This window comes from Hypomesus nipponensis, chromosome 14 (genome assembly GCF_054491055.1).
Source record: "Hypomesus nipponensis isolate SF chromosome 14, ASM5449105v1, whole genome shotgun sequence".
NCBI classification, from domain to species: Eukaryota; Metazoa; Chordata; class Actinopteri; order Osmeriformes; family Osmeridae; genus Hypomesus; species Hypomesus nipponensis.
Genome location: NC_140374.1, coordinates 17,152,416 through 17,180,351, shown reverse-complemented (window position 1 = coordinate 17,180,351; position 27,936 = coordinate 17,152,416). Strand labels below are relative to the sequence as shown.

Here is a 27,936-nt window from a genome sequence, read left to right as displayed (position 1 = left end):
CACCCGCCTTTTAGACGGGTTTTGGGACAACGCCATTCGTTTAGGCAACGTCAGTCAGTGCAATCAACGCACATCCGTCTAGAGATGACTCACTTCTTATCTATTTTAGGTACATTTGTCATTAAACAGTTACATACAACGATTGTTGCAACAAACAGATACAAAAAAACAGATATACTGTCTTTAACACACCACCTACGTTAAATCAAGTGTGCATGTATGCGCATTTCCCTATATTTATATAGCGAGAGCCAAGTTCTTGCATGGCGCATCTTCCCAAAAACTACAAGTCCCACCAACCTTGCATACACACTTGGTTTGTGATAGGCTCGCGAGACTAGCTTGTTGTAGTAAGTTCCCCCAAAACCGAGAGATGATGTGATGGTTACATAAACACAGAGACTGTAAGTTAAGGTCTAGCACTTCTTTAATTGATATTTAAGAGTCAGACATATTACTTGGACACACTTACAGAAACAATACCAACCACAAGATCAGGGTGTCATGAATCTGGAGAAATGGAGACTGCTAACATTTGATGTCAGCTGTTCTCAGTGAGTGTGCTAGTTTTGTTAGCATCCAGCATTTCCAACAATATAGGTTTTCAAGACACGTCTCTGTCGCCATACTAACGGGATGCTCACAGACCCCTGAAAGTAAACATAAAATTAGGACGAAGTACAGGTCCTTGTGGGAAACAAAGAGGTGTTGTATACTTAACAGAACACCCTTCTTAGTAAAAAAAGAAACCCATTATCCTTATTGACATGTAACAATTTGATCTTTTTGACAGAAGTCTGCCTTCGAAGCATACGTGACATTACTATGACCACAGCCTATACTTTGTTCAGAAGTTTAAACATGTCTGTTGAAATTGTTAACCAAATGTATGGCTCAACTCTTTAGGCTCAAACTCTAAACAACATAAAAAACACACAGTTTACCATATATTATCAGTCGACGCTTTGTCTAACCGAAGTAGCCTAACTTAATTTGACAAAACACTGAAAGCAGTTTATGAAATGACATGCATTTTAATTGACATACTGTAATTGTATTTCTCAACATAATCAAGTCAAGTCCATGTGTAGGGTGAGCTCTCGTTAATGTTGGTGTACTAGTCCCCACACCGAGAAACTGAAAGTATAGGCTAGTCCAACATCATACATCAGAAGGACACTCATAACTTGCCAGAGAAAATCCAGGTGACAGTTACAATCTACATTTTTTTAAACACATTTATTAGGCTACCTATGATGTAGTTGTGCACAAAGAATTACAAAAGACATAGGGACTTTCAGCTTTGCTTTTAATTTACAGAAGCACTGACTCTCACAGAGTATAGATACAGGTATGTGCCCTTTACCGCCATAAAGTGACGCACTGGAAATCCAGCACATTCAACCAATTTTCCTCCCCATTGTCCTTGCCCCTTTGCATTGACTTTAACTAAATATGTGATTTATCAAACAATACAATTCCTATTTCAGATCTACATTTAAATTAGAAAACAGTATTGCTATTAATTATTATTTTGTATGTTTGTATTTAGGCCTATGTATATACGTTTGTGTGTTGCCAGTCTCTACTCGAACATTTCAGCACCAAAAACTAACGGACAGCGATAGCGTGCGCTCCCTTGGATAAGCTTTCTGTGTTAACAGGAGTAATAATCACAATACAATTTCTCCAACAACTTTCCCCAAGTTTCTGGAGACCTGCTTATACACAGCAAGTATCGTATTGAATTAATACATCGTGACACAAAATTACATTTACATTGACTAGCACTGCCAATGAAATATGTTCACATAAAGTTCGTGAAACTGCCTCCTAATAGCTGTGCATGGTTCTGTTTTCTCTCAAATTACTTGTGAGCATCATTGGTAGGGAGACGACTTTAAGGTATGTGTGTCTATCAAACAGGGATTAACACACACACACACACACACACACTAAAGATGCATGTCATAAAGTGGTTTTACAAATGCCTAAATTAAACACAATAACAGACGATCAACACTGTCAAATTCGTTTGAGAATCTGCGTGGAATCTGATAGAACCAAATCATTGTCCAAACACATGCAAACAAGTTATAACACATGCCAGTTATATGGAGTAATAATGGGGTCGAATACATACCTAATTTCTGTTTAATCTCGATTGAACACACAGTGGACATCGGATGATAACTTTCTTGTTAAGATATTATATCTGGAAAGAAGCAATAAAGACCTTGCGTTTTAGACAACGTGGATTATTTATTTCAGAAGTCATTTAGTGTGATATACCAAACAGTTATTCATCTTCATCTTTTTGTTTACAAAATGTAAGTATAAACATTTATTAATAGCCTATTAAACTATTTGCTAACATGTTTTTATACCTCACGTCCTTTTGTTGAAATGGCCCCTGAAAACTACAAACATGTGTTACTCTATTGTTTTACCTTACAAACTGTCGTTCCAACATAGTGTTCCACCTATGGCATCCTTATCCTAATATCCTAATACGTCATGACCCATACAAGTTCTGAACTTCCACACAGTTTAATGCACAGAGCCTATATCCCACATTCTCAAAATGTACCCTTAACGTTCTCGGGATATTTGCTCTCAAGGGTGAAATATTATACATGCTTTAGTATAATTAAAACCAGAATATACTGAGACAATTGCGGCTACAGTCCATGCATTTTCTTTGAGTCACTTTATAGTGTATCCATTAACAGACCTCTTTTCAAGCCCCAAGGTTTTAGATACAACCCTTATGGTTTCAGATCTAAACAATATTCAGGTCAGACCTAGTAAAGTTACAAACAGAACGTTACAAATAATTTCTGAGGGTTGTAACATTTTTTATACACGGTTCTATCTAGCACGTCTTGAAACATGTTGAAAATCTTTTACCTGTACATTTGCCTTCTGTGCGACACAAATGGCAAGGAATTTCAGTTTTTAAATATACACATGGCCAATTTTTCTGTAAAGAAAACATTTGAAATATTATGAAAATGTGATAGGAACTACTTTAGAGAAGAAGCAAAGAGGATGTCTTGAGTCATTACACATTTAATCATCCATAGACACACCAATGCAGTTTGTATCTTGGCAATTAATAGTCTTACTTTAAGTCAAACAGACACACATCGTCTCCTGCTCATAGTCAGCCCATGCATTGTTCATACCCATGTGTTCACATAACATTTATTTTCCACTGGCATTCTAATCAATTTCTGTCATTTCTATTTCTCCTACCTTTTTAGGAACACACACGCACATAAATATATACGCGTACTCTGTATGTAAACACACAGACAGAGAAAACACCTTTACTTATGACTACCAATACAGGTTCAGAGTTTACAAATGTGTCAAAGTAATATTTATGACAATAGGCATGTGTGTATAAACATATCAATGCATGTATACATGTTTAAATTATAAGTATGAATTTGCTTGATCAAATATGAAGTCCTTCCTGTATTTTTTCTGTATTGTATTATAATGTTCATTATATTATATTTTTACTTGTCATACAGCTGTGTAGCCATGAGTGTAAGACACCTGTAGGGGGTCAGATGGCTGAGCAGTTAGCGCTACCAATCAAAAGGTTGTCAGTTCGATTCCCGGCTGTGCCAAATGACGTTGTGTCCTTGGGCAAGGCACTTTACCTTACTTGCCTCGGGGGAATGTCCCTGTACTTACTGTAAGTCGCTCTGAATAAGAGCGTCTGCTAAATGACTAAATGTAAATGTAAAGACAAAAGACCACTCCCTGACAATTTTGTGGGGGTTTTTGGTCAAAATATTCCCTTACTTTTTGTTCTTTTAAGCACACACTATTCTTTTCTGTTCACACACACACTCAAACCAGATTTCCCCGGAAACACATGTTCCCACATCCTCTCAAACAGTACCCTTCTTTAAACATACACACTATTTTTCTATCACTAACTTTCTCTCTCAGACACAGAAAAGCAAACACACACTCATAAACACACGCATCTCTCTCTTTGTCCCTCCATCTCTCTCCCTCAAACACCAAAAAACACACACATGCTCTCCCAAACAGACACATTCAGAAACATTTCTTTTTCTCTCAGTTACAATAAACACACAGGCAAACACACTCACCACTTACTGACACACACAACTCTGTCTCACAGACACAACCAAAACACACACACACTCAAACACAGACACAACTTAGTTTCCTCCATAACAGCAACAACTTTATCAGCTGATCTTCACCAATTGACACAAAATCTGAATTCTACCTAAAACCATAGCACACATTACAACCCTATCACCACTGCTAGTTAAACAGGAACTTGATGTGACGCAAACGCTCACTACAACACCTGCAATGACTGCCACCACACCTTCGCCTGGCACTGCCAAGTGCCAGGACACACACATATGATGACAAACACACATCTGGGACTCTGGGACTTAACCCTCAGACTCGTTAGTGCTTCTCACTAGCTCTGGTTAACTCCACTGTGGAAACTCAGAATGATAGTCCAGTCTTACAAAAAAATGGTCCCTCTTTTGCCTGCGTCTATTTTTTTAAATGAGTTAGTGCACTTAACATCTTACCTGCTCCTAATGAAAAAGAAACCCCCCCCCAAAATTGTGACTTTCGTGCTGTGGGTGTCATACACACCCAATGCAAAGTTATTAGATGAGACCAACAGCTATTGTGTTGTAAGCAGTTGTGCTGAAATGACACATAACTGTCTGCTGTTCTTGTCTCCTCCCCACTTTCTTCTTCCCTCTTTCTCTCAATAGGTGCTTAATTCTCTCCTTTTCTTTCTCTAGCTCTTTCATTCTCTGTGTTTTTCTGTCTCTCTCTCTTTCTATGCTATTGTTTATCCAAGATGTACCCAACCTAAAATGGCTGACTTTCAATTTGTCAGGATGAGGCAACAGATATGGTGTTGGCTGATACCTGCTCACTGCACATTTCCGGACCCTCTTTTTTCTATGGCGACACCTCCATCTACACGTTCGTTTTCCCTTCACTGTATCCTCAGCATCTTTCAGTATTTTAAAGCTCCTAAAAAAAAGAAAGAAATAGATTAAATGACTTGATTTACAGTATTAATCACACAAACAGCAACGCTCACACACACACACATACACAAACATACACGTTTGCACAAAATGTAATAACAATACACATTAACTCTATATTTGTAACTCAGTGCCGCGTTTGCTTCTTGGTTTCCTGAAATTAGTCAAAAAAGTCTAAAAGAACTATATTTCTACCTTGAGCTGGTCTCAAGTCAAAGAACATAATTTGTTATAGTCCCACATATGGCACTGCATCATAGTCTGTTGGACAGTACTTCAAGGGAGCCATCTCATAGCCCCAAGCAGAGCAACTTTGGGGACAGTAAATATCAGAACTTCTTTCTTTGTGTATGCAGGTGAGAAGAGGTGCGGCTCTCTTTTAGGTGTAAGATATAACAACAAACATTTGCTAAAAATGTATTATTTATACACCAACATGTAGGTGCATGCATTACAAGCACACATTTGCACACAAGCACAATCACACATACAGTACAGACAGTCACACACACAAACATACATTCCTGTACTTAATCTTTGATATGCATTCTATTAATACATACATTGAATATCATGTTGGACAAAGCATCTAAAGTTTGAAACGTCAAACCTCAACATCAAACCCCATCTCTCCTTGACTCTGTATTCAAATGCACCACTATATATATTGAGTTATGGACATAGACTTCAGGATCATTACCGCTCTGACTGTGGTCAGCCATTTTCTGGCAATTTATTTCAATATAAACTAGTAAGTGAGACTCCAAAGTCAAATGTTAGCAATAGTAAAATGTGTACTTATTTGTGAGATAATACTGTCAGGCTCTTTTTCCATGGCACAATCAAATGTCACCACAGAGAAAACCATAAAAATACAAATTTAAGCACTATCTCCATACACTGCAACTCCTGATGTGTGGAAAGCACAAAATGGCCACCCTGCCAAAATTGGACTCAGAGATCAACTACACATCACTTCAATGCGCAACGTCGGAGTTTTCAAATGATTCCTGCGTTAGTGTTTTATCACATAAGAAAACTAACAAATTCGGATCCTTTAGGTTTTGCAATTATATTATCTTTCATGGCAGGAAATATAATCCAGACATACATTTTTTCCTTGACAAAGATATGGAAAAGGTATTGCAATAGAACTGTCAAATGCGTTAATTGAATGATCTTACATAAAGTACTCAGGAAGTCAAGTGCATTCTGGTCACTGAAAGGATGTTCTCTGGCATTGTTTACAGCTGGACAGGGCATCCATCCGCTGAACGCAAAAACCTCCAGGCCCTGTCCACACAGACAGAGATACACAGACAAAGTCAAAAACACACACGCACACACAAAAGCACAGACAGACTGAAACGCAGACAGACACATACATTCATTAAAACTGTTTACAGCTCTAATTTACCTTTGGTCATCCAAAAATAGAAGCCTCGTTTAATTTTGGAGATGGCTGTTTTTTCAGCCTTTGAGCCTGGTCAGAATACCTGACACAGTTCCTCTGCTAAAAAGAACAACAAGTCAACAATCACAAGAGTTTAAGCTGTTTTTGACATTAGGATGATATAGGGTGCCTCACCTAGTTGTTGTTTTTAAGTATCCATTGCTGGCAAAGAATATTTCTAGTTGTAGTTTTCATCAATAAAGTTTAGTAGGTCCCCTGATGTTTACAGATTTTCAATTTACTATCATTACTTTCCTCTAAACTAACCTTCACCCAAAGCCAAGTCAATCGTTCTTTATCAGCATAGGTGCAGCATGTTGATTAAAACACTTGAAGTCAGATTTTAGATTGATTTATGTTATGCTGTAACCGTCTGCTCAAACTCAACCACGAGTTCTAACAAAAACAGGGAATTCAGACATTGCATTATAGTTTAATGTAAACAATGTTGAGATTTTGCTCTACCCTGATCATATCCCATATCTGGTTCTGTATTTTTGCCACAAATTAACACAAATTTAAGAAATGTTAAATGTTCCCCAGGATTTTAAATTATATGGAATACATTTAAAATGTTTACAAGACAATCATTATTTGAAAGAAAATATGTAAATTATTACAATCTGCAAAAGGTAATTTTATTTTATAACAAGACCTGAAAAGGATGAAAATATGCAAATGTATGTGTGCTCTTTAAACCTGTATAAACATTAAACTTCTTTAAAATGGGAACACTTTTATCTATGATAAAATTTATGTTTTCATCAAGTTATGTTGCCATTATATAAAATGTGTATTCTTGCGTTCACATAAAGTTCTAAAAGTAGTGAGATTTCTGACTAAATTACTTCACAGTTATAAAGCAAAAATGTAATTTGCTTCTATGAAAAGGGCAGTAAAATGCTGCATGAGTACATTCAGTGTTTAGTATATTGCATGTGAGTTCATGTGCTGTCAATAGGTGGGACAGAGGACTTATGTTTGTATGTTTTCTAACAAGTGCAAGTTCACAGTTGAGCATTCAAAATATATGTGTGTGAGAGAGAGTGCAATAGACAGAGAGGAAGGCTAAGAAAAGGCAGAGAATGTGTGTGCAAGAGTTTGAGTGAGTCAACGTGTATGTGAACAACATGAATGTGTCATTATGTGAATGAACATGAACAATTTTGAGAAACATATTTCTGATGTGTGCCTATGTGTGTGTGTGCCAATAGTGTGTGTTTGTAAATGTGTGTGCACTGTGTGTGTGTGTAGGATGTGTGGGGTGGTTTCCTATGAGAAGGGGCTGACCTGTTACAATGCAAAGGTCTATGACCAGTGAACACATCAGGGCAAACCTGATGAATTGTGTGTGTGTGTGTGAGACATCATAAACACCAGAGGAGACACAGTGGTAACTTTACCACAGAAATTGTACTTGTGTATTTGCGCTTGTGTGTGTTAGTGCCAGACCCAGAGTTCGCATGGCGGTAACCCTCCTTTGTCCCACCAGCCTCCTGAATCATCTCTCACCCTGGCCCATTTTCTAGCATCATTCCACCTGCCAGTGGCCACTCTCCTTGACTCAAAAATGTAGTGAGGGAACAAGAAGAGAAAAACCGAGGTAGAGCGGAAAGGTGGAGTTGGGGGGCTTGGCCCCATGTTCCAGGCGGAGTTTTCTCACAACCCACTCCCCTGACCTTTTTATGGATAAGGTGTTACCTCATCGCAGACTCATCACAGGATAGGGAAGGCTAAATTTGACGCAGTACACCTACATTGGTGATTTGGTTTAGTAAAGGTTAACACCTACCAGAACCAGGCAGTGAATCGTGAATGAGTCTTTCTCTGTTATGTTGAACATGGTGAGAGGGTTTCATTGTCTCTTGAAACTGCATACCCGTACTACAAAGTAACTCACTACAGTGCAGGGTACACAAAAAGGACCACTTTACGTTCTAGATCTGGACTGGAATACCTACACAAACACACATGACTGCGCACACTAATACACACGGACATGCACTTGACTTTGTGTGTATGTGTGTGTGTGTGTGTGTGTGTGTAACTATAATGGTTCTGTACCTGGTGAGGAGGAGCACGAAAGCTGAAAGGCCCTGTCAGCTTACTTTTAACCAGGACCCACTCAGCCCTGGATAGAGAGTCAAAGAGAGAAAGAAGGAATGAATAAACAAGTGAAGAGAAAACACTTGCAAGACAAGGTAAAGAGAAGGATGAACAGAGTGAGATACAAAAGAAAATGAGAAATAATTTGATTGAAAAAAGAGATTTCAGACACCTGAGAGAATCTATCAAAGCAAAAACACATTGAAATGTCTTAAAGTTCAGTACCTTCTGAACAATGTAGGTTATAACATCCTCCAACACCCTTTTGTGACCGCTTTAGTGTACAAAATGTATGTAATAGAATATAAGTAAATCATGATTAGCCAGAATTATGAAATATCAACAACATGAGCAAAGGCATATATGTGTGTGTTGCCAGTTAAACAAAAGTAAGAGACGTTGGTGTTTGCATCCTTCATGTACTGAGTCATTAAACAAAGCTACAATCGTTTGCTTCTAAATTATTGTTCCGTTTACAAAAAAGCAACAGAAAGCATTACTCCTCAAACCTGGATATGAACCAACAACAAATGTATTGTCTGCCATTCATCCTGCAGTTCAATTACTTTTTGAAGTGAGGCGCCGATAAATTATTTTCCTTGGTGCACATAAAATGTCTTTAAAATTACAACTAAACAGCAGCTAGGAAACATTCTAGCCTATTCCATAACAAAACGGCAAAGTGTTGACTTTTTTGTTGAAGATAAAAAAGAACCACAGTCAAGATTTGAGGTGGTCATACAGTACCTACAACTCAAATACTACTGTATACCTATGAATTTAGATTGACAATTATTTAATCACAACTGAAGAAACAGAAGTAGTCCGAGTGTAGAACCCCATTGCCGAATCGGAAACAGACTGTCATTTCTGAATATGTCTGAAATGTGTCAGTGTGTCCTTTCATATATTGATGTGTTTATGTATGTGTATGGTTAGTGCTTGAATTCGTAGGTATGGGCATAGGTGTGTGTTTGCATGACATCAAGTACCCAAGCCTGTGTGCGTGTGTGCGCGTGTTTGCATGCTCATATTGGCATGGAAAAGTACATGCTTTCTGCTAGCAAGTATTGCAAAAAGAAAGGTTTTCCTAAAAATAAACAAAGACATTTGGAATCAGAACAATGCATTGGGGAACATGAGTCATGACAGAAGTGATGACGTTCCTCCATTCAAAAACAGAGTCCCATTCTTATCTTTGTGGAGAGAGCTCAACGGTCCCTTCACCCCTACCAGACAAACACTGGCTGGCTTTTCTTGATGCTGAAGAGGTATGATATTAAAAGTGACACATGAACTGACGAATCAACATGGCTAAAATTAATGCACAGTAAACTGTTATAAGTGACCATGTATGTATGAACCACGCTTGAACGCTAGAACTCAAACACACCAACCCTTCTGTCACTATGGAGGCTTGCTTTTGGTCTCAGTAACAATGTACCACATCTGCACTTCACATGCATATCCAGATGTACACAACAATCCAGTTCTAATACTATACTAATTTTTTTGAGTTGAAAAGAGCAATTTTAAGCAAAATAAATATTTTTAATCCATACCACTCCCACAAAACAGCTTGTGTTTCTATATCTAGCAAACAGGCAAGGAGAAATCCAAACGAGGCATTAAACAATATTAATCCTTATTACTCACACCTACTACACAGATATCACAAACCATATGTAGACATAACCGATATACCCAGCCGATGAAAATTACTGGGCCCTGTGGGCACCCTCACAAACTCAAGAAACTCCAGAACTCAACCTTTGTAAACCGTCATGAAGCAAATTAGATATGGGACCCCAACGTCAACCTATGCAAAGTGAAGTGTTCTGCTTTGTTGGTTTGAGCCATCTTCTAGGATGCAATGGTGTAAGTTATCCAAAGACACTATTTACTCATTTGATCCTTGTATGTACCTCCTTCTATGAACCACATTGCTAGAGGGAAACATACACACCTTCAATAACAAAACAAAATGCTATCAAACACATGCAGGTCTACTGTCTCAATTTCACTGTCAAGAATTGACACGGTAACTCTTTTATAACTCTAAAATAATGCCCTGGTTTAGACACACTGAGCAATGTTGCTCAGAAATGTAGTGGTATATCTAGTTACTAGTTAATGTCATAGCTTATTATTATGGTTGCAGACTGTATAAATCATATGGTTGGTCTGCAATCATCTCACCTACTTTAAGAAGATAAATTGTGATGAGGGATGGACCAAGAATACAATTCCTAAACTGGCAAAAATAACAACAACAAACAAAACTCTGGAAGTACACTTAAGAAAACTTTGACCTTGTGTCCAGTGATATGGCTCAAACTTCAGAGTCATTACCATTCACTAATAATGTACAGTACTGCATAGATGACAGTGTTTAGGGCTGGTAAGATATGTACACGCAACGACTACGTTCATATGTGGTCAACTTTTTCTCACGTGCACAAAAATGATTATTCAACCACAAATGCAATTTCAAAAGGAAGTAATTTAAGTTTGACGTCATCCTTGCAGGAGCTTCTGTTCACACTCTCAGGCTACGCAATTACCTTTCGCTGAATGAAAAGTAGGAAAGAGGGATGACGAGGGAGCGACGACTGCCTCTTCTACGTTTGAATCAGGTTCATTCTTCACAACGCTTTCAGCGAAGATAAAGTCCAGTACAGTATCTTATTATCTTATTCTTCTCAGCGTATAGGTGGGACCTCACCAATTCCCCCCCCCCCCTCCCCATCCCCTGGGGTACAGACTACGTTGATGACTCGAGCTGCAAAGAAGGAAAACAGAGAAACACAAACCATTAAGGTGGAGGAATCTATGCCACATTGTCATTTATATTTGGGGAACAAAGAAGATGTCGTTGCGTACAACAATACACACATTGGCCCTACGACATGTACAGGCAGACTCAGCTGTAGGCCCAATGCGCTTACAAGCAACCACAGAGTATGAATCGAAAGGTTAACTATATAGTCGAAGTGCAGTGAGGTGTCTTCAACATTAAAGGCCCCATTTTACAGTTAGGTTTTGTCGTTGAAGTTGAAACTTTCAAAACTATAACTAAAACGCAAAAATGTTTCCAAGTGCCATCATCTGAAGGCTGGCTATGTGTATTTGACATGTGAAACATGTTCTGAGGCAAGTAGCTTGACCCAATCCTTTTAATATTTTGAATTCATAGACGTGACCCATCGGTCAAAACATAGTAGGCCATCCAGCGGAATAAGCTTTTTGATGGGGTTAGTATCGACATATTGTTTAACGATTGATTATGTCTTGGTAGATCAAATGTTTGGGCAATGAATTTGTGGCTTTCGTCTAAATTTGAACATCCAACGTCTTAAATGCCAAGTGGACTTTTAGGCTATAGGTAATTTGTCTTCAAATTCTCACTCCATCTGATTCATAAAAGACACGTCATTGTGCCAGATCACACCAAATCTTGGTCTAAATCAGTCACTTCCAACCCAACTAAAATGTGTTTTGGTGTGCTTTTTCACGTTTCCTGAGCCGACTTACAATAACCTGTAACAATGTCCATGTGATCAACACCTTGTGTTGAAATTGACCAGGAATGTGTTCAAATTGGATTGCGTCATTAGTTACCTAGACTGAGTGACGCAAACATGTGATTACAGGGATTTCGTTCGAAATTAAGCAAACTCATATAGGCCTGTTTAGTAAAATGGTGACTCCGTGTGTGTGCTTTTCACTTTCTTTCTATTGGGCAAATTGACTTGTGTCGTCACAATACTATTTTACTCTCACGAACAAGGTAGAAAGTAAAAACCTGTGAAGTTTGTGTTTTCTTTTTGCTGAAGTCAAGTGTGCAATTGCCAGTGTTATTGTTTAATGTTGATTGTTGTTTATTCGTGGTGCATCTTAAATAAAGTCGACATTTGAAAAGCAGAGGTCATCGGTTATTTTTATGTCAATGTAATTCGGTTTTGTAGGCGTAAACTATTCCTTTGTTTGTTGTGACAGGTAAAGTAGTGAAAGATGGCTCAAGTGGATTGCGTCTATTCATAAAAAAATAGGGGAGGCACGTATGTGTGTGTGCGTGTGTGAGAGAGAGAGAGATAAAGAGAGGAAAGGAGAGAAGAGAAGGAGAGAACCCAGAGGATGGATGGGCTGGAAAAAGCAATGCAAGCTCTCCGATAATCATAGAAGGCGGCCGCACACACAGAGCGACTCACAAGACACATGCTGTCGCTGCACGCCCAGCATTAAGGAGGAGCGATTACAGCTGTTTCTTATTCCTGCCCATCGGTCTCTTTCGACCGTATTCTTTCAATTACATCATTTGAATTATGCGTACAGGTGTGTGTGTGTTTCTCACACCGACCACTTAATGGGCACAGGGACGTTTACTGAATGGATTCATTTCGCAAGTGCACACGGGGCAGAGAAGTCCAAGCAAAGTGGCGGCCCCTCTCATGGTTTCTCTCCTCCCCTTTCTAGCACCCAACCCTCGTCTCCGTATGGAATCACTTTGTTTTGCCACGTGCAACTTGTTCATTCCGAGGGTCTCCCCGTGTTTACACTCATTCTCGTGAGGGTGTCCTGCTATGGGCACTTGTCACCGTTTAATGGAACTCGGAGGGCGTGGTGGATTGACTTAGTGGCATAACATTACTCAAAGTTGACTCCAACATATTCTCGTACAGTAAGAAATTGCAGGTTACTCTGCTGGTTAGAAACATTAAACTTTGTAAGAAAGGGGCTTCACATCACATAAGGACGTTATAAACTGTATTACAATTTCGACTATAACTACAGATGGTGATGGACACAATAGCTTAACAACATTCTAATTACAGTACAAAGTGTTTGATCAATACAGATAAAAATTGTAATATAAAAAATAGTAATGAGGGAAATCTAATGGAAAATATATCCTGTTAAATGGCATAGGAAAAATGTTTTTTTTTAAAAGAAGTGAAACATGCAAAATGTCTTGCGATGTAAATTCGACGAATGCGCCCTCCGCAAATGCTTTTTGGGGTAAGGGCTTCCCAGCTTGATAGTTATGAACAGCAAGCCCAGACCGCAAAAAGATTCGCGAAGGACAAAACGGCTGTTTTTCTTTGCGTCCTGTGGAGCCCGTGCAGACTTAAAAAGTGACACCCAGTGTGATCGCTTCTTCTTGGTGATCTCCCATCCAAAATTGAGTGTATCCAGCCATCGGCAACCCGAGGCAAGTATGCCACCAACTCAATCACACACTAGAGGAGTAGGAGGGGGATTCCAGCTAGGCAGCAACCGAATGCCAACGCTACTGCAATTTAGAGTTGTCCATGGTTCTGCTTTATTTCACTCCTTTGCGATAGTTTACTCTCTTCTCTATCTACTATCGTAGGCTATAGCAAATCTTCCCTCTCAATGTACGCATCTCGCTCTCTTTTGCTAGGATTTATGTTGTCCAAATGCACAGATGTATTAGCCAACGTTGTCTTTTTTGTCGGAGGTAGTAGCCTACTGTTTTTGTTCTGTTATTATGTCTCTGTAAATTCCCTGGTTCGAAATGTCGCCTAGTGGAGAACTGGCTCGCTCTAGCCTCTCGAGTGCTGTGGGTAAGGAGGGAGCAAGCAGTAATCTGCTCGCAATAAATAGAGAGAAGCGAGGGATCTTATTGGAGAAAACGAAAACTCGTCATTGACCAATCGGTGTCTTGCTCTTATAGGGACCCCCCTTTTTGAAAAAAATAATAAGAAGAAAATAAGAAAAAATGGAAAGCCAAGCAGTGTTCTGGCCCGGGAAAGTATTACTAATACATCGGTTTAAATAGCCTACTACACAAAGCATCGTTGTGGATTTACTTAAAGATTCATAGATTTTAAATACCCTACTATTCTCGGTCATGAGCAGTCACAATAGCTTGCACAGATCCCGATCACTTGACTCGTGTCGTGGCTTAAAAGACTAAACCACACTGACAGCGATGTTAGACATTGGAATTCTCAACCGTACCAAAATGCATGTCAATTCTTGTGTTAATGTAACGCATAAGATGCAAAGCAACGTTAAATGATAAGCTTGAGCTGCACAATATAATGTCAAAAGATTCATGTTTTCAAAAAGCTTGCACCACCCTCCACAACATGAACACGCATTTGCGGCGATTCTATTGCACGACCACCCAGAGTTCATCGGAGGATACCACTACAGCAAGGACATGGGGGTCTCTAAACTTTATACACCTGTCTAACTATACCAAACGTTAAAGAATCTGAGCTATATTGAAATACAACAGAACATTGCATTAACTACTATATTGTCAGCACATAGCACATTTACAGTCACAACAAAGGATTATTCTGATTGTAATTGATAAAAAATCCAGTTCCATCTCGAACTCACACGCCATTAGTCAAACATTCTTTAATGAAGTCATTAAGATCGATCAAGAGAACACGAAAAACTCATAACTCTACTTACCTTTGAGGATCTCTTTCTCACATTCCTATTTCTGTCTCCTTTATGAGAATACATCTGTCTGAAATGCATGACTGCCGTGCAGACACCCTGTACACTTGACTTGCATGCAAGTTAAGATACAGATGTGACCAGGTCACGATCTTTATCTAGACTCCCCCCCCCCCCCTTCACCCCATATATATCTGGATTTATCCCAAAGCAACCCCCACCCGCATCTTTACTCCTCCTCCCACCCTATACCGCTCCACACATCACTGAAACATTTGCATTTAAGTTGGCAACCCGGGTACATAAAGAAAGGACAAAGAGTGAAAACGTGGTATTCGGAGACCAGAACTGTACTGCATCCACATTTGCAACCCCTTATGTCGCCACTGCTGTGGATTTTTATTGGGTGGTCCTTTCATTTGCTACCGTCTCCAGTCAGTCACGATTCTCCCGCTCCGTCTGCACTGCACAGTGACTGCCTCTCCTGACGCAGCCAACGCGCGCGCATTACTCACTTTAGCAGTCACGACTCAAGAATTTGTGTTGTTTCCACTGAAATTACATGGCCATCATTGAATTATTGAAGATTTGCCTCCTTTATCTTGGTATATATGCGTTTTTGGCAAAAGAAGACCAATGTATTTTTTATGTGGAGGCAATGGCGCAGGTGAATAGGTCTATGGGGTTAGCTCACTAGCACTTTAAAAGCCAATCAATTGTTTTATATGTGGTACAATGTACAATATATGCTTTTCTGACACTATTAAAAGTCATGCGAGGACTAGCTGTCAATTTGTCTATCAAGCATGCATGATCCTTATGTGACGTTAATGAATTAGCCTGCATAAACGAGTGAATCTGCAATTCTCTGGAATCTGCAATTCGGCGCGCTATCACAAAGGTTATGTGACAAATAGGCTTAAGTTATTGAAAACCCGGTTTATTGACCGATTTGCAAATCAAGTTCATGCTCATTTGGTCTTAAACAACCTCAACCCCTCCCCTCCGTTGCCACATGTAGAACGCAAAGTTACCGAGGAGAACTCCAACCGAAAGCAAAACTCGCGCGATGGATGTTTTTGACTTCAGATCACGACTGAATTGAATCAACAAAGATTAAACGAGATTTCGTATTGTGCTGACCTTAAGGGTGACTTTTGTACTTTAGTTGTGTTGAATAGCCAATTCCACGATTTTTCTGGCAATCGCTCAATGAAACGTTGATGTTGACAAAAACGTGACAACCGGGCTTTTATTGGTTTACAGACCCAATAAAGAAATCACTCCATTCCTAGTGTTATGGATAAAATAAATGGATCACGTGAGCAGAATGGGTCATCCATGTCAATCTGCCTATGGCTTCGCGGTGAATGCAATGCACATAACCTACAGTCGTTCAAACGGTGCAGGCGGGAAGACAACACACAAAGGGGGAATATTGCTTCCAAATCCATTCTCAGTTTTCCTACTGCTTATCGAGTCATGGGCCTTTCGATTGAACGAGGAGCCTCTGACTACTGCAATCGCTACACAATCTGGCTTGGAATTTTGGCAACCTGCATTTGTTCCTTCCAAACGCGACTGGATGTGATACACGGAACCCCCTCGTGCCACTGGTTGTATTTTCAGCACCATTACTGCTGGACAGCTACCGGGTTTCCCCAGTCTGCGCTATGATTGGTGCGGCAACTCCAATTCGGAATTGGTCTGCGTGTGCCCTCTTCAAATATCTGTCTCCTTCACCACCGTTCCCCTCACATGCCTCCTCTTAAAAATAAAAAATAAAATGAGCGCTCATCAACGCCCATAGAAGAAGGGTTCCCCCTTGCAAGCTTTTGCGTTTATCGAAGAGAAAAATATGTGCCAAATAGACCCAACAGCGCCAACAGACAAAGGAGTTTGCACTTGCATATTTGCCGACGGGAAGATTCCTGCTTTGCAGAAAGAGGCTGATATATTATAAATCATCCACAAACGGGTAAAGCATGATACAAATATCTTTCAACACCGTGAGGGAATTCTATTCTACATGGTTGTAAAGTGATGGAAAGTACCAGAGCATGCAAGAAATGTCACACAAGAAACTACATTGAATTGAACAGTGCACGTGCAAATTCTTACTTACCATAGCAGGCAACCCTTGCTGAAACGGAAGATATACAAAAAGCATTTAGGTTTCATTCAAAAACAAATAACCCTGTATATATTATGCTGTCAAATTATCAAAAGAATATGATATTAACATTCAGTCCTCGATTCATTACTAGCCTCAGCGACACGTCCAAGTTTTTCGGGATCACCTTCCTTTTTATACAAGTGATACCCTCTGTCTATTTCTGGATCACGATCAAAACCCTTGGTGCTATTTTTAGTTCGCAGTAAGAAAAAAAACACTCACAAAGGCATCGCTCAGGAACGTTACGTGAAGTGCATGTAATGTACATTCATTTTGCCTCTCCAACTCTGCACAAGAGCCCCTATTCCCCGTCGTTGCATCATTGCAGTGTTTTGGGTTTACTGAGTGCCCATTTCAAAACACAGGCTACTTTTCCTCCCACTCAATTATTTTTCTCGGTGCTCGTAGACCTGTAGCCTTATCGGTGTTGATGCTTTATTTCACATATCTCTTTCTTCGTCTTCTCTGGCGTCTCAGCTGTCTTGTCTCCATGCAACTTTCGCTGAGGAACTCATAAAGCAATGGTTGGCTGGTAGTTGGTGAAATAACCACAAAACAGCATGTAAGTCCATTCTGATAAAAAGGATACATGTTCCTTGTGGGGTTGCTTATCGTCGACAGAGCAGTGCAAAAACTAATAATTAAAGTCGCATTCTGACGGAAAAAAATGTTTTAATCCCATTTTTTGTTGAGGGGCTGCGTCAGTTACTAGGCATTGACGTCACGTTTAGATTCTCCCAGTTTACAGCCTATAGAGCCTGATTAAAGAACCGCCGCTCAATCCGCTGTCCAGCCAATATGAAATGTTATTTGAAATTTGACAGGAAAAATATTAAGAGGGCGCTAATAAAATAATACATCAGTTCACGGTCATGTGTATCTTAACGCAGATTTCAGCTATTGTTTAAGAAATATATCTCCATGCTCCCCACCTCTCCAGTTCTAACATGGGATACTTCTTGAATCCACGTTAGTGTGAGCTAGTGTAGTCTTGATAGTCGATTCAAATCATTGTTTGCAGGCAATCATTATTTCTCAACCGAGGGATGATAATGGGAGATCTGAACATGAACTGCTTCTGTTTGCTGCCTGTGCCCACGCGCCAGACTCGCTCACCCACGGAATCGACTCAGCGCACAAGCACTCCAATTCGACTTAAATATTATAAACTTAATACGCTCATTCATGTCCTGCGATCCTTCATAGCCTTCCTCAATTAGTCCGTGCTATAACCCTGTCACGAAATGTGTGCGAAAGTGGACTCGGAGAACTGGGTATTTTACTGCCCACTGAGTGGAAGTTACCTCGAAAAAGTAATCTGCGAGAAAAAGGGCTGCGCCCGTCTCATCGGTTGATGCTATTTTTATCTCGTATGGTGTAGTGTACTGTACTGTATTCCTATCGTTGCTGGCTTCGCCCCGTTGGCAAGTGCACACAGGGGCAGGCTTTCACATGAGAGGCAGTATGGCCGTTTTACGCTCGAGAAACTCAAATAGGCCCATATGTCTTTACATTGAGTACACAAACTTGAATTAATCATTCCAAGTCGAATTTCCTCTTTCAATGCCTCCTTTGACATTTACCATCGTGGGGAAAACCCCTTCACGCCCCCATATCTCCCTTTTGTCTTTTTCTTTTTCTGTGTCTGACCACCACCTTTGCTGCAGTGGCGAATCTTGCAATCAGTGAAGCAGCAACAAATATCAATGGGCAGACAGGGAGACTCCAGTGACGTGCAGTGCTCCAAGTTCACCGCACGGCGCCGCCAGCATCAGTCAGAGACCTCTCGAATCCTCCTCGAAGCATCGGTTTCTGTGAGTTTCAATGAAGCTTTCTCTTGGATTAATGAAAATGTCAGCTGGAGCATTATGGTTTAAAGAGCTAGTGTCTCCCATTCTAGCGGCCAATGGCCAAACATTTTGAGCCACTTCTCCCCCTAAACACAAACTGTGGCGTGATTTATGGTTTACCAAAAGGAAAGAACGGAGAAGGTGGCTACACACACGCGTGCACTTAAGTGGAACCGCAGCGACTGCCATAATCTACGTCTCAGACGCAAAAACGGTACTATGCAGGTCTATGTAGCATCTGAAATCTTGCCAGATCCGTCACGCGGAACCTCGTGACGTGCTGAAAGAAAACAGTTGGAGACAACTGAAAGAAATACAGACCCCTTGTCATAATAGTATTTGTCAATGGAAATTAAATGACACCAAAGTCATTGGTCGTGTTCTGGTGAAAGGATACTCAACATGATTCTTAATAATTGTAGATTAAGTGATAAAAAACCTTGCTTGTTAACCTGGGAGACTCCACAATGAGACTTCTTTGATTCCCACCAGATACATACACCTTTGTTTCCTTTTTCATTTTTCGACAAATATAGCCTACGAAACCTTCAAAACTCACTTGTGTGACCGTTTTGGGACTGGCGTCTAAGTGACCGTCCATGGAGATGAAAAGATGAAAGTTGCACGTAATAACAAACATTTGTTAACGTGTCTTGATTTTTCAATGCCTAGATATTTGTTTTTTTCACTATAGTACACTATGGTATTTTACTCATTGCTATAATTGACCTAGTTATGCTTGTTATGCAAGGAAACCTTGAGATCTTGAGATGGGCACAAGGAAACCTTGAGATCTTGAGATGGGCAGGCGAACCCTCTTCACCCTTTTGGGACCAATACAATTTACTTATTGAACTCTTAAATGTAAAAAAGAACCTTGAAGAGATACATAAGAGCACCGCAATGAGCTTCCAACAACACTTATTGTTACTAAGTTGTACCCTTTTGTTTTTCGACTGTATAGTCCTTACCTCCTCGTCGTGCACAGTCAAATATTGGACATGTTAAAAGGGGAAGAGTGTGTGTGGGGGGGGGGGGGTCACATTATCTGACACACAATTCACAGGTAAAAGACAAAATGAATAAACTACTATATAATTCGGATGACGTGCATAACTGGGGATGTACAACTTGCAAGTGCTCACTGACGTAAGTCCCCAAGCCCCCTAAACGTAGCATGTAGGGCCAGCAGGCCACAAGAAAGTGGAAGTGACGAATGGGAAGCTTGCATGATCTCTCTCTCTCACACACACACACTCACACACACACACACACACACACATTCCCTCCCTCCCTCCCTCCCTCCTTCCCTCCCTCCCTCCCTCCCTCCCTCCCTCCCTCCCTCCCTCCCTCCCTCCCTCCCTCCCTCCCTCCCTCCCTCCCTCCCTCCCTCCCTCCCTCCCTCCCTCCCTCTCTATCTCTCTCGCTTGCTCTATCTCTCTCTCTCTCTATCTCAGTCACTCATATAAACACACACACAAAGCTGTTACTAGGCATATCAGTAGAGCGCGGCAGGTTAAGCGGAGGAACCCCAGCACGTGAATACACCTACGCATTAGCGCAGACAGCACTCCTGACCGTCTCTAGACTCCCTCTGTTCACGGTGTTCTCCCGAAGTGGACTTATTATAGTCTCTTAATATTTGCTAAATGTTTGTTTTGACATCATGACCAAGAATACAAAATGCCCATTCATATTATCATATCAATCATCGTTAATCATCACGTTTTACAACTACTAAAGAAAGTCAAACATGTAGCTACTGAGTGTAGGCTATGCGTTTACATCGCCTTAAGGTAACTTCCAAAAACAGAACAGTCACGATTCACACTCATCCAAAATAAATCACTTACCTCTCAAACAATTCTTGTCTGGAAGTGAACGAGTTGCCTATACAGAACAAATAACATGTACAGTGTGATTATAAGGCGTTTCTTCAGACAAAGATGATAACAGCACCAGAACCGGGACAGTCTGATTCTCTTGCGTCAGTAGAGACGCAAGACACACGCCGCGTGAGTCGTTTCAGTTTTCTGTCTGAAACCAAACATTTTGTGTTGCCATTCAGGAGAATGAAGCGCACAAAGAGGGACGGTTACACAGAGTTACGCACGTGAGCCAGCTCATAAAAGCAGCCCCACAAGGGACTTGCGCATACGAGGTAGTTCACATCACAAAATACATTCTAACCACTTTTCTGTTATGTGAATGACTTCTAAAGAGCAGAAAGGTATGAAAGAGCTTGTGACTTGATTGTATTGCGGAGCAAGAGGGGGGCTTATGAGTCCTGCTCAATTCAAAGCTGTGGACAAGGCTATAGCATGTCACCCTCATCTGTATGATGCAACAAGAATTCAAAACAAAAAACTAAATTAAAATGGATTCAGTTTAAGCTACGGATGAAGTTGTAGATTATACAAGGTGGTCTAAAACGGCGAGACCCGTTCCTGGGTAGTCGGAGTAAAACTGTGCCTCCCGTCAGCCGCCAGTCCGCTCCACCAGTGTGCTATTGACCTGCATTGACGTCATTGCGTCATTAGGTATCCCTTAGAAACACTGACTTTCCAAAATAGTACAAAATGAATTCATCTGGCAAGGAGAAATAGTGGGTAATGGCTGGGACGAGGTTAAATGGGAGGAGGAATAGAAGAGGGGGTGCATGTTAAGACTCGCAAAATAAAAAATAAAAACACTGAAAACCAATAAAGCCGGCGGGCAAAGTGCATGTATGCTGTTCTTTCAGGCTGGGATACTGTACTTTAAATATGTCAGTAGAGCCCCAATAACATTTGTAAAGATGTGAAATAAATGACGTTCGATCATCAGAGTAGAAGGCACATTTCTCTTGTTCTCTCGTTCTCTCTCTGTCTTTCTCTCCTTCCCTGCCCTCCCTCAACCCTGATCTAAAAATATCGCACGCCTCCAGCTGACTGGCGAGTATATTAAAATAAACCTTTTCCCCGTTTAACCCAAGGCAACCCAGACCTCAAACACTACACTTAAAAGACAACGGGGACACACTAGAGAACACTACGTGAGAACCAAACTCACACATTCGGTCTGGACGCTCACTTCCAAAGCGATATGACGTCACAATCGTAGAATTAATCTGAGAATGGCGTTATTATTTGCTTATAGCCTGTACAAACATCAGCTCGAATAAAGTGTATATCCTGTATCTTTCCATAGGCCTATATCAATGAAGTATTAAGACATTGAGCATTTACTCAAGTAGATTGCAGGTACACCCAAACGTGTTGACAATCTTTCGAATACACCTATTCCGGGACCCTCTCTCGGATGGTGTGGGTGAATTGAAAAATAGGGTTCTTAAAATTGGTCACGAATCTGTACTAGACTTAATGCTCAAACCTGGGAAGCCTTGGACGACCAAGCAGGGCTTTGAACGTGTAAAGTCATCCCTCTACTGCAATGACTAACGTGTTGCTTCCAAATAGGCCTAAGTAAGTCACTGGTCCTTCACCATCGCACAGCAGTACATATAGGTTTTAGCCCTGGGGCACAAATAAATCACAGTCAGCCGACTTGTACAATCTACATTTCACATAGAAATGGAAAACAACAACAAGCAAAGCACTGGCTCCCCTGACCAAGTACGACTACACGTGTTCGCTATTTGGCAAACCAAGGACAACTACACCTAACCCTAACCAATATTGTCTTGTCCAGATCCAATGCCTTATACAATGAGTACAAATTTGACCATATTTCATAGCAACTAATGAGGATGCATGTGATCCAAAAACAGCAAACGAACATGTATCTCTACAGACAGCCATTTTCACCTCTCCATTGCACACGGTTGTGGCGCTGTCCATGGTGCTGACACTCAAGTATAGGAGAAGACGGCCACAAATGCTCTTTCATTGCTACTATTACACGTCAAGACTAAATTCCAAGTTTCTCGTCAGTGTTCACTTGTTTTCAATGTCATGTAGGAGAGCAAGAGCTCTAAAACAATAGCAAATCAAAATCTCCATTATGACCGCATTAGGCCCGTGATTTATCACCTGACATTATGGAGTGGAAAGAAACACATTTTACATGCACGACCTAAGTCCTATAAACGGTGTGCAACGTAAAATTCCGTCTAGGCTTTGCACAGAAATATTAAATAGGATTTTAATTTACAAATGTCCATGGTGTTTAGCGAAACAAAAACCATAAGGATGAATGTATCATTGAAAACGTCATTAGGCTGGCAAGTCATAACACTTGAAATCAATCTGGTGTATTTATAGCATCTGTAAGTGTGCGCTTGTGTATATGTTTTCACAGTATGCCAAACCCACTGAGTTGTCATGTCCTTGCCTTTGCTGTGGTCGTGAAGACGTGTGATAGGACAGGGGACCCGCGAGGAGAAATGGATCATAAGACGTCATCGGGAACAATCAGGAGTCACGCAGCACTCGGGGGTCAGTGCCAAGGCTGGCTAGAGCGAACGATTCCGGAAGTGACTAAGACACACCGACCATGGAAACCGAGTGTTGTCCTCCTTTATGAAAACATAAACACAGTAGGCAGCCAGTCAACCCCCCAACCACCCGTTTGGTCCCCCCCAAGAAAACAGTCCAAACGGAAACTCAACTTGAAACGAAAATACAGCCTCCTTGACTGACCCGTACTGAAGGCCTATGTAAAAACTATTGGTTTCAATTTCCATTATTAGCCGAAGTCTTCCAAAACATTTGCCTTTGGTCTCAACCACCGTCTCGTATAAGATGTGTGTCTGTCTGTGTGTGTATACACGGGTCCTTTTAATTTGTTTGATGTCCCTCCCATCTGCCTTGTGGGTTTCCATTCCATCCCGTATCGGGCGACGCTTAGTCGTTCTAGGAAACGGACAGTGTTTTGGTTGTTTACAGAATGGAGAGAAACGGATGGATGGGAGGTTTGTTTGAATTTCGAGCTCAGATTAAAGATCCCTTACCCCTTCCCCTTCGCCATCCCCCCTTTTCCCTGTTTATTTTTCCATCTCTCCTGTCTAAATGATGTCAATGGAAGCCGAGCTATGGAGCTATTTATAGACCACCCCCTACACACAAGTCCCCCTCCCTTCCCCCACAGCATCACATGGTTCAGAGCTACCGCACATTAACCACCCCAAGAAGACCAGAGCCTGCATGAATAGAGGCGGTGAAAATTTATGAACGGACGGGTGCGCTGGCTTTGTCACATGTTCCCGCTACGCAACACCCGTTTTTTTCAGTTAGGCATATGTGCACGTAGGTGTGTTTATGTGGGTTGGTGTTTTGTCGACGCACCCAAAACATTTAGGCTTAATTATACACTTGGTGTCTCATCTCAACTTGCTCAACGCACTCAACTGACACTCATGTCCAATATGCTTGCCATTCTGTTCATTCATTCATCCTTTAACTCACTGATTCATATAATTCTTTCCATGGTTTTTCAGTAATGAATGAATGTGGGAGTACACTTGTGTCCTATGTGGAAAGTACAGTTTAAAAAATACTGCTGGGTTTGAAAATCAAACAACCGAGTCTTTGGGGACACCGAGTACACAGTGTTCCCGCGTTATGAGTTTTTGGAGCTCTGTGCATAGACCAAATAGCATGGTTCTCATCACTACCCCCTCACCCCCCCCCCCTCCTCCGCCCACTCGCTCTCTCACATACACACGCGCGCGCGCACACACACCTCTCTCCTCAACCCCCTCCAACCCGGACTGTTTCTCGCCGTTCACATGCTATATTACATAACGAGGCTTTAAGTCTCCTTCCATCACAAATAAAATGCACGTTTGCTGAACCAAAGTCTAAGTTTGTGAACTCTCTCAGTATATTACTACTTGTTACCTTTCACAATAGAGGTAGACGATCTAAATGAGAACCCCTTACCGATTTCAGACCCAGTCATGTGGATTCCAAACGATCCCCCATCACCAGTTTAATCAAAACATCAACAAAGCATTGATGATGTAACCAAACCTTTGGTTGGAGAACATTCAACAAAAAGCCCCTGCTTGTGTTATTGAATAATTTCACCATTTATATTTTCGTAAAATTAGAACGGTACACTAAGGATTATAGCAGCTATTTGATCTATCTATTATTCATGGTCAGATTGATATTTTTAGCGATCGGTATGTACACTACGTTGTATCGGTATGTACACTACGTACACTATGTTCTCCGCACTCCTGGTGAAGTTGACATGCTAACACTCACTGGCTGCTATATTTAGTAAGACTCGCGGTGCTGTTACTATTCCCAGCGTTGTACATGAGGGGGCAGACGGTGTTTTTATGAAAGGGAAGAACAAGTTATATTTCACAGTGTATTGCTGTCCGTGCATTCCTTTTTGTTTGTTTGTCTGTAGGCAAGCTATACGTTTAATTATCAATACCACGCAACATGTTGTGGCATCATGATTTTTAAGACCTTGACCATAATAGTCAACAATAAAAACGTGTCTGTCGACCTCCCCAATCACATGACATAATTGTATATGATGAATTAACAGATTTTATGTGAGCCTTTGTTGAACTTTGGTCCAGCATTGTAATGTTGGTGCACGATAATGCCTATTGTGGTGTGGTATTTCTTACACCACTAACAGCTTTTAATGATACTATGACGTAGATTGAAAACGGTTACCAAAACACAAGTTAAGAAATAAACAAGGGGAGTGGTCCGTGGTAGCCAACTAGCCTACGACACACAGAGGCCAAGACCCTGAGTTACGGCGAGGAACTGTCCATGGTGCCAAAAAGTAGACTACAATGCTGCGTAAGCACAGCGAACCTTGTTCAGAGTACATTTAGTCTATCAGGTACTGAGACCACTGATCTAGATAGGACTGGAGAAGGAGAAGCAAAAGTCATGGAAAGGACATCTTGGAAATGACAATACAGCCCGTGCATATTCCATTCTCAATCTATACATTTATGATACGAGCGAAAGGGATAGAGGGCCCTATTGAATTTTCCATCAAGCTACTGAAACACGGAGCTATGATTTCTGAGAGATGTTGCAAACTAACATTTCGATGTCACAGATCCAGGAGAGGATGTCCCTTAAGGTCCTGTGTGGTTTCCACCAGTCTTGGATTGGACGTGTTTAGTCTACAGACACATCATCACGTTCTTTCTTTCTCTCTGAGGGTCGTCTTCTATTCCTCTCCTGTGCCGCCAGTCACTCCTTCTCCATCTCTTGATTATTTTTGGCATCACCATGTGTGTGTGTGTGTGTGTGTGTGTGTGTGTGTGAGAGAGAGAGAGAGAGAGAAAGAAAGAAAGAGAGAGAGAGAGAGAGAGAGAGAGAGAGAAAGAGAAAGAGAGAAAGAGAGAGAGAGAGAGAGAGAGAGAGAGAGAGAGAGAGAGAGAGAGAGAGAGAGAGAGAGAGAGAGAGAGAGAGAGTGCGTGTGTCAGGCGCTGGCTGGTTTGGGAAATACCTGGTCACGATCAATCAAGAGAAGCCAAAACCAGTAGCTCGTCGCCCCCCACTGACCTGAAAGGAGAATTACATACTGCCACAATGGAATAAAACACACTGTATATAAACCTACAGTATATGTCAAGTGAAATATTGAAATGGTCCTGGATTCATTACAACTGGATAAATTAAGGTAGAGGATCGAAAAAAAGGTTTGCTGAGATAAAAAGTAAAGGATTTCTGTAACAATCATTTCTAAGGACCTGACAGAACACTGAAAGACAGATTCTTCCTTTGGAACATACCCTGCCAAGGACACATCCACATTCTATGGAAGCAGGTCATTTCAGCCCCGAAATACACTCCTGGGGTCATCCATCCCACCCAACCATGGAACCCAACCTTTTAATAAAGAGCTGGAAAAAACATCAAATCTGCTGTGGTGCACACCCATGCCCAATGCAGCTATTTCAAATCAGAGGGCCAAACTGTCCTTATCATACTTTACCACTACCTGACAAATACACTGGTCTCTAATCATTCAGCAGAATCAACTCGGTTTAGGCTAGGATGATAGGAATTTTACAATATATTGCAAATAGCCCAGCTTCACAGAGGGCTCTCATGTCAGTGTTAACAGTGGACTGGAATCCACCCAGAACATCATATAGAAACAAAAATACGTAATTAAAACTAAAGTGGCTGGTTTGCTGGGGATAAAAATAGACCCAGTGATAGGGTGAAGAATATGTTGGTCGGTGTCGCCACCTAGTGGAGTATGTAAGTGGTAAATAATACAATTGGCCTCTTGCAGGTGCAATAAAATAAACTGAGAAGTGCTCCCTATGCTAAAGCCTCAATTACTGGACTCTGATTTAACATGATTCAGAAGATACCTGAACTACATGGAAATATGTTGTTTCTCAGCCTGGTACTGAGTTTCCAAATATAAAAAGATACCTACTTACATCAAAACCAATGATAAACCTTCAAGCCCATTCAGAAAATTCAGAGATGAGTCCCTGCCCCTAAAACATACACACCTACACACACATATCCTCGTATGGGAAACTATGGCCCCCACTATAAGCTTGCTTGTGAGTGAGACGTGTGCCATGCATGAGAGGAGAGACAGAGACTCTAGACCGACTCCATCCAGGTGTGAGAAATTTAGAGCTTTCTAAATAAGGAAAGCCCTATTTTTAGCCTCCTCAATTATTGAGTGCCTAGTTTCCCTATTTCAAAGCAACTTCTCCCCTCTAGTCCTGATGCAGTGGGAGAGAGAGGGATGGAATGGGAAGGGAAGAAAGTAAGCAGATGGGTGAATGGAGGTGACACAGGAATGAATACAGGGCAGAAGGAAGGCAAAAGAACATGTAAGCAGTGCTGGGGGGCTGACAACCAAAAGAGAGGC

General features: G+C 41.0%; 1 long non-coding RNA gene across 1 annotated transcript; it reads right to left on the bottom strand.

Annotated features, from left to right (window-relative positions):
* Positions 1-463: 463 nt before the first annotated feature.
* LOC146258858 (uncharacterized) lies at positions 464-11,356 on the bottom strand. Its single transcript, XR_014729765.1, has 7 exons — positions 11,202-11,356; positions 8,596-8,662; positions 6,263-6,371; positions 4,954-5,061; positions 2,911-2,983; positions 2,144-2,215; positions 464-650 (listed from the first exon to the last, which is right to left on the bottom strand). It is a non-coding gene; the product is annotated as an uncharacterized LOC146258858 (long non-coding RNA).
* Positions 11,357-27,936: the final 16,580 nt, after the last annotated feature.